The sequence below is a fragment of the Molothrus aeneus genome, chromosome 14 (assembly GCF_037042795.1).
Source record: "Molothrus aeneus isolate 106 chromosome 14, BPBGC_Maene_1.0, whole genome shotgun sequence".
In the NCBI taxonomy this organism is placed as follows: domain Eukaryota; kingdom Metazoa; phylum Chordata; class Aves; order Passeriformes; family Icteridae; genus Molothrus; species Molothrus aeneus.
Genome location: NC_089659.1, coordinates 7,704,430 through 7,712,693, shown reverse-complemented (window position 1 = coordinate 7,712,693; position 8,264 = coordinate 7,704,430).

Sequence of the window (8,264 nt, the reverse complement as noted above, 5' to 3'; positions counted from 1 at the left end):
TCTGGGTTTCAGAGTGGGGGGACGCAGGATTTTGGGAAAGGTTCCATGCGGTCTGGCCAGGGCATTGTGGACAAAGGAACTCAGGCATTTTAAAGTACTCAGTTAGCTGGCATCCTGGGGAATGAGCAGAGTGTGCTCTCTTTAAAATACCAAGTTTTGGGATACAGAGTTTAGAGCTGGGGGGGGAAGAAACAGGGAGAGCAGAGGTACATTCCTTGATATTTGGCTTTTTCTCCAATTCCCTTTGTTTGAGCAAGTCTGCTCAAACTTGTAAACTCCAGAAGACGAATTTAGCTGAAGACGTATTCCCAGATTTTCCCAAGGTTATCAATTCATGCCCTACTTTGTCCCAAAATTGAATATTGTGGACTTCTTCAGGAGAAATTTGTAGGAAGTGTAGAAAAAGCCACCTTATAAACTGTTTCAATTTTCCTTTAGAGAACATTACATTTCCACTAACTAAAATTCCAACAATATGATAAAGGATATAAAGGCCTGTGAAGAGGAAGCAATTCCCAGTGTTTAGCATTGAGCTTTATTGCCCTATAAAATCCAGCCCTGTGCCCCATATGCTGCAGTTATCTGAAGAAACTGCATCTACAATTTAATGTTTACACACATAAATACTTTTGTAGCACAAAGGTTGTCAAAGATCAAGGACCTGATTCAGCAACAGACTTAGTTTAATATTAAGCAGCACCTCCATCAACATGATTATTTATCTACTCCAATTCAAGGAACTGCTACGCACTTTGGCCAAATGAGGCCAAAATGGGGGATTGTTTCTGAAAAACATGTTGTACACAGGTGAAGTCTCACTTGTAAAAAGAAAGAGAGAAACCTGGGAGAAACGGGCTGCTTTTCTACACAGAGGCCTGAAGAGACAGTCAGATCTAATGCAGCAACAGGGAAGAACAACCTAGGGCTGAACATGAGCAGGAGGAGGTGCAGGAAGGTGTTTGTTAGCAGGAAGGTGTTTGTTAGCAGAAGTGGGTGCCTGCACCTCCTTCCTGCCTCTCCAAACCCATCCCAGAGCCCATGGGCAGCGCCCACAACTGCTGCAGATGGGATCCCAGTGGAGTCCCTAGGTTGGGAATTGGCATCTGGCTGCTCTGGAAACACAAAGAGACAACCAAGAGCCTCCTTGTGTGCTACATCCACAGCTCCCACCCATGAAAGCTTTGCTGAGAGTCCAGTACTGTTGACCAAGTCTCATTCCCCTTTTATAGAAAAGAAAATCCTCAGATTTGCTTCCAAATTTGTGGTGCATTTTTAAGCAATGTGCAAGGACACATTTTCTGACAAATTCTATGTCACTTCTGTTCATCAGAAGTCCTATTTTATAATTGCTCAGGAATGAGGGTCTAGAAGACCTAGAGTAGACACACAGATGGAGTTTATTCAGCTAAATTGATGCCTGTTTAGGTTTTTAGCTTTCTCTGTGCTTCTGAGACAACAGTTTCCAAGGGATAACTGTGCTCTTGAGAAAAGCAGACTCCAAATTTCACTTTGGGTAGAGCCCCAAGGTGGATTAGCCTGTCTTTCTGCCCACCCTCACTGCATGCTGTAAGCAGATTACTTGCAATATGACAGATTTAGCAAAAGTGACAGTTGCTCGCTGTCCAATATCATTAGCCTGCCTGCCACAAGAGCTCAGACATGGTGCTCCATTCTCTAACAAAATCAGCTTATTAATAACCATACAGCCTGGCACAGAATTTTCCATACAGCTGAAGCGGGGCTTTGAGCAGGGGAGTTCCCAATTCACAACCTATGGAGATTCAGAATTGAATTCTAACTAAGATGAAGTCCAAACAGCAAACAGCTTCAATGGACTGGCATGTCAGAGGGACTAGGACAGATAAGCATCTGTGCTTGCCTTTATTACTCATCCTTCATTACCTTTATTACTCTGGTCCCTGAGACTGTGAAGGGAATGGTAATCTAATAAAAAGGTTACCTGAGTCAATGAAAACAATGCAATTCATTGGTGTGCCTTGGGCTCAGCTCCCCAAGGAATCAGGATCTCCTTTTCCCTAACAGGGCTCAGCACCTTCCCCAAGGTGCTCTGTGGCAGCAGGTAAGGACTACACTGCTCTTCCAGGCAGACAGAAAAGGATGCAAAGGAAGAGAAAGACTTCTGCTTCCTATGTACAGGTGTTTGTGTTACAATGTTAAAACAAGTTGTGAAGTAATTCTCTGTTGATTCCTGCAACAAAATACTTCAGAAAAAAACTTGTATAGTCCATGAGGTTGTTGCAAACCACATTATTTGTAGTAAGGCCTCCCTTTTTATGCTAAAAAGTTAAAGAACAGAACTAATTTCAGTGCTGAAAAAGAACCCCCACAATTTCCCATTTAAAGCCAGGCAGGCAAGATCATGTTCTGACCCTCTGCCTCCCCTCTACATAAACCATGGACCTGCACAGCAGCACCTCCCACATAACACAGCCCAGGTAAATGATTTCCCAAAGCTCCTCACAGAAATCCCAAGACCAGGTAATTCTGTAATAATTCTGAGTGAAATGTTTTTGTTCTAACATACACCTGTGGGAAAAGAACACCTCACTATTTTACAATGAGCTCTTTAAAGACATCCTGGGAAATTTTCCAAGAGCTACACCAAAATGGAAGAACATTTAGATATTTACTTTAAGGGCTTATTAAAATGTTTGAAATAATTCTTGTCCTCTCCTCCCCACAGAATAAAAGCCTTTATTTTCCTTGTCAATTTGAGAAACGTGGCTCTGATCCTGCTGCTGAGGTTTGCATGTGGACACTGTCACTGGCTGCAGCTTGGAGCTGAACTCTCAGGGCTCAGCCTGCACCAAGGGCAGCAGGGGAACAGGACTGGGACAGGGCAGGGATCCATCACCCCATCCCAAGGAACTTACACTGCAAGCAGTGACTGAGTTGCCAGTCAAACCCAGCTCTGGGCCAGCTCAAAGCTAAAACAAGAAACACAACAGGGTTTAAGGCCATTTTAGTACCCTGAAAGGTTTATAAACACCACAGAGTCATTTTACTGCAAAGTGCATTGAAAGGCTTTATGTTGGTAAGGTGGCATCAGTGCCCATTCTCAGAACAGGTACCAGCATCAGGGAGTCAGGGCAGTCCTAACCACCCTTACCTACATCAAAATAACTCTCCTTCAAGAGGGAGTTACTCCTTGGGCAAAGCATGCCTAGCACTGCTCTTGCTGAGCCATCTGGCTGGTAGGATCTTTAGCCAGGCAGAATTCCCACCATAGGAAAGGCTCAGGAGAGGTGCTGACACCAACATATCCTGGCAAGTCAGTGACAAACACACCAAGCCACATCAGAGACAGCTTAGAGAGCAGCTCACAGAGGGCAACAACTGTCCAGTGTTCAGACAAACTTGGAGCAGTTTTGCCAGCAGGAGGCTTGCAGTTAGACTGCAAATCCCAGCCCCATTCCACATTGTAATGACATTTTAGATTTCTTTATTACCATTTCATAATGGTAATTAAACACAGGCGTGTGCACAGAGAAGTCTGCTTGATATATAGGGCAAGGCTTACCATCTGTAGGCAGCAACCCTGCAGGCTCAGCTATGGGGCTGCAAAAGTTAGAAAGCCACCAGCACCTCAGTGATCATGTGAGAAAAACTATGAAAGACTAAGAAAAGAAAGACTAAAACTATGCAGCAGTGATATTTCTCCACCTGTGATCACTTATGGCAATCTGCCTGTCTTCACTGATGTACACAATGCTTGGGAGCTCACAGCACTGGATGGCCTAACCCCATTGCTTCTTTGCCATGCTGGGATCTTCTCCTGATCCTCCCCAGGTCACACAGTGTTTGTGCAGCACAGAGAAGCCACATCCCCCGGTGCAAAGATGGTTATATGCCACACCTGCCACCAAGATGAGATTTCATCAGCTCATTTCCCCTCCTGGGGTCCGAGGCCTGGACACTGTGGCCAACAGCCCTGGCTGCCCCCACCACAGCCCTTCCAGGTGCCTGGGTGGGGGTACAAAACACTGGAAAGCTGCTCCCTGCAAAGCTTTAACAGCACACCAGAACCCCTAGAAATGGAGAGATGCAAAAGAAGTGGCCACCACACACCTGACTACCCGTGAGCCCAGAGGTGCAGCATGGCAACCAGTCCTTGAGCAGCTCCCTTGAGTCTGAAGCAAGAGACTGCCCTCAGGTTAAGCCCCTGTGTTTACACTTATCTCCTCACACAAAGGCCACACAACCAGTCAGGGGCCAGCCAGGTCTATGGAACCACTGGAGTCAAGCACAGCAAGAGAAAGAGAACAAGGATGCAACGGGATATAGGCTGTGGGCCCTGGCAGGCTGCTATTCCAGCTGAATATTGCGAGGAACAAATGCAAAAGCCAAAGTGACAGGAATTGTGACATCAAGTGCCTTTTAGACAGTAACAAAAAGAATCTAAAAATTGAGTACAAGAGATTCTGAGTCCCAGGGGAATACGAGCCTGTATCTCATACCAAGTGATTTTTCTGTTGCACAGTTCATTTTAGGACAACGCTCACCCTCACAATGCCAGTCCCATGGCCTGAGGCTGCTCTGGATTCAGACACCTGACTGCTCAGGAACATGCATTTCTGTTTGTGAATAATTCAGATCCCTTGCTTATTTAGGTTCATTTGGGCTCTGTTTCTCGCTGTTGGAACCTTTTGAGTTCACAGCAGCCCGTGCTGTGTTTGCCCAGCCCCTCCTCTCAGCCCTTCTGTGTCTGTAAGGAACCAGCTCTCCCAGTAACTCTCAGGTACTTGAAGCACATACAGCACTTACAGTGCAAACACAGCTTCCACAATATCACCCTGAAAAGCTCAGGCATTCCTTTTGTTCATCTTGCTGCAAACCAAGATTACTTTCTGCTCTGAGACACACATTTGACAGTAGCTCCATGAGAGTGCTATGCCTAAGAGTAACTCTTCCATGACAGTGGCAAGCACATCCAGACCTACAGCCCCAGTCTTAAAACAGACACAGACATCCAGCACCCATAGACACAATTATCCAGCATGCCATGCACCCATCAGTCAATGTGAACATTTGCACTCGGACAAGCAAACACAGCAACTGTGCTGCAAACAGGTACAAGTGCAAGAAACAATAGCAAGTGCAAAGAGCAACAGCAAAGCCCCAGCAAGTTACATTCTGAATAGTAACAGCAGCCTGGATCATTTGATATAAAGCATTTTCACTGCCTGAGCACAGCTTTCTCTCACAAAACATTATTACCACTATTAAAGGAAAGCCATTGTGGCTTTAGCACAGCTTATTTTTAATTGTGTTTGAGACATGTTAGACAAAAACAGACAAACAGCACAGGCAAATTACAGAGCTGTTTCAAAAAGTAGCAATACCCAAAATGATCTATTTCAGGTGAGGTGCTGAGTGGCAGCGTTTGCTCGAGGTACCATTGCCTACATCTCAGTCACTAACGCTGCAGCCCTGTGCAGCAGTGCGCACACCACGCCTGCCTGTGCACCCCGACACACAGCCCCCCCTGAGGAGCACAGCCCTGACTTACCCTTCAGCCAGCAGCAGCCCCAAACCCTCTGAAAGCTGCTGCAGAAGAGTTGACAGAGTTTCACCTCGTTAGCCAGCGAGGGTGTTACATAACCAGCACCGTTTCTGCCGGCAGCGGGGATGCGCCCCGCGCACATCCCTCTCCTCCCCATCCCACACGGACACAGCTCCCAGCAACAGCTGGGCCACAGCGGGGGCAAGGTGGGCTACGGGTACTTGTGGGAAGCAAAACCAGCGGTTTCAAAGAAAGTTCAAAAGGTGCCTGATGTTTATGAAGAGGCATTGCTACTATGAAAGGAAGTGGTGCAATGGTATAATGTTCCTTAGCCCACTGAAAGCAGCTTGGCCTAGATTTTCCTGTACTGTTTGATGTGACCATTCATGCAAACAGGAGTAAAACTTTCTCTTTGCTTTTAATTAAGCAAGAGCATCACAACAACAAAAAAGAATGAAAAAGTGACACCTAGAAAACACCTTTTTTTGCTGTCATCTGGGGCTTTTGGGCTACTGTCAGACAGAGAATATGCAGGAATCAGTCCCATTGATTAAACTATTATTAGCAGCAAACAAACAGATGTGTTCAGCCAAAGACAGGACAAACCCCATGCTCTGTACTTCAGGACTACAAACAGAAAAACCCCCACTATATAAAAGGCTTACTTCTTTTTTTTAGCAAAAGATTCTCCAGCACAATGTGCAGAAGCAAAGTATACAGCATTTCAACATGCAGGAATTAATATAAAAAAATATAACATTATTGCCTCTGCTCTCTTCCCACAGACTAAACCTCATCAGCTTTCATAAGACTGGGAGCAGGTCCTGTATCTGTAATAATCCTAAACAAAATGTGGCTTGTAGTCATTCGGGACATTCTGGTGTCCATGAATCACTGGCAGACACCCTATGCAGTGGACAAATGCATAGGGCTGTAGCTTTAGGACAGACATAAAACTCTTATGTAAGCCATAATCCTCTCACAGACTCCTTATTCAGTGATTTTAAGAACGGCGTTGTAGAAGCCTTCTGGCATTCCAGTGGCTTTTAAGCAATTTGAAAATGGGGAGACTCCTGTCCCACCCCCTCCCTGACACCAGTGCTGCTGCTGGTACCCAGACCTACCTTGCAGGGTGTGGGGGCACAGAGCATTGCTGTTCACCAATGTTTGGGTCCTCCGCAGAGCTGCTGCTGCTGCTCTCTGTGCTGAGTGAATCACTGGGATTAATCTCCTGCAGAGTTCACTGAGGCTAATGATAATCAAGTTAAATTTACACTATATGATCAGAGTTTAATTAGGTACTGTTATACAAGTCCTATTAATTACAGTGGTAATACCCTTACGAAATGCAGATGAGAGGGTGGGGCTGTGGTCAGAGGGGGCTTGGCTTCAGATGAATTCAGGAAAAAGCGCCATTAAAATGCTCTGTGTGTCCCTCCAGTTACCTGCTTGCCTCTGTCAGTGCTCAAGATGAAACAAAAAACTTTAAAAAATTATAATCCTACAAAATGTAATAAATCCAGAAAATTAAAGACCTCCTACGTGCTACACTATCAATTCCTATTTACACCGAGAAGCAAGAATTCCATTTTAAACCCCAATGAGACTCAGTCATTATTAGCTTGCTCTGCTCAAAATCCTACACAGAGAAGGCCCAGGTGATAAAAGTAATCTATTTTGCATGGAGATAAAGATAGGCAGGTCTTCCTAATGTTAAAAAGTAAGTTTTTCTTTTCCTTCCCTAGTTTCCTCCTCTGGATAACCTGTTGGGTCAGAGCAGATGCCAGCTCATGCTTGGCATTTGCTGTGTACAATCACAGCCTCCCCTGGGACACAGACCCACATGCCCAGGTGCCTCCTCTTCGTGCCCTTGCAGCCCTTGCAGGGCATCAGAAGGGTGTGGGGAGAGGCAGCTGATCTGAACCTCTCTGTGAGCTACATCACCTGGAAACTGGGATGTCTCTGCCAAGGTGCAGCCAGGGAAACTCTGGATCTCAAGCGCAGGAGCAGACTCCAGGTTTCAGCAGGCAGCAGTAGCTCCATTAGGAGACATTGCACAGCGTGACATTCCAAGCGCCAGGACAGGTCTTCACTTCTGCTAAATCTTCTCTGAGGTATTCCATAGAAAGAGCAAAGCTTGTGCCACGTGGCTTCCATTAGCATTTGCCACATATGCTGTTGGATGGCTTAAGTGAAACCTGCCAGAGACCCTGTGCTGGTACTGCTATTCACTGGAAACACCAAATCCTTACAGACACAGGTGAAGGTCTTTTCTTCATTAAGTAAATCAGCAACACAGAGTGAGGCTTGTTAGCCAGAACAGATGCTGTTCTTGAGCACAGACACCTGTGTGAGCCTCCTGTGCCCAGGTTCCCTCTCTGCAAAGTGCTTGCTCAGTCACAGGAGAAGCCTTGGCACTTTGCCATTTCTGCCACTGCAGTTAATTTAATTAAAAACCCAAAAGATGGGAGGCACATTTCCTTCTTCCTGTAGGATTTGTCACCCTCTCCCTGTCAGACAGCAGCAAACGAGCACATCTCAGCACTCCCACTTTGCACAAAACATACATAAAGCAGCAGTATGTTACAGTAGGCTGTACTAGACATTAATTACCAAGCCCTCCAGCTATAATTATCTTGATGAGTTTTGGCTATAGACACTATATTGGCCCTTTACAAAAGAAGCCTGGAGGATACAGCCACACAGGATTCAGGAGGAGACTCCTTTCCTGGAGTGTACT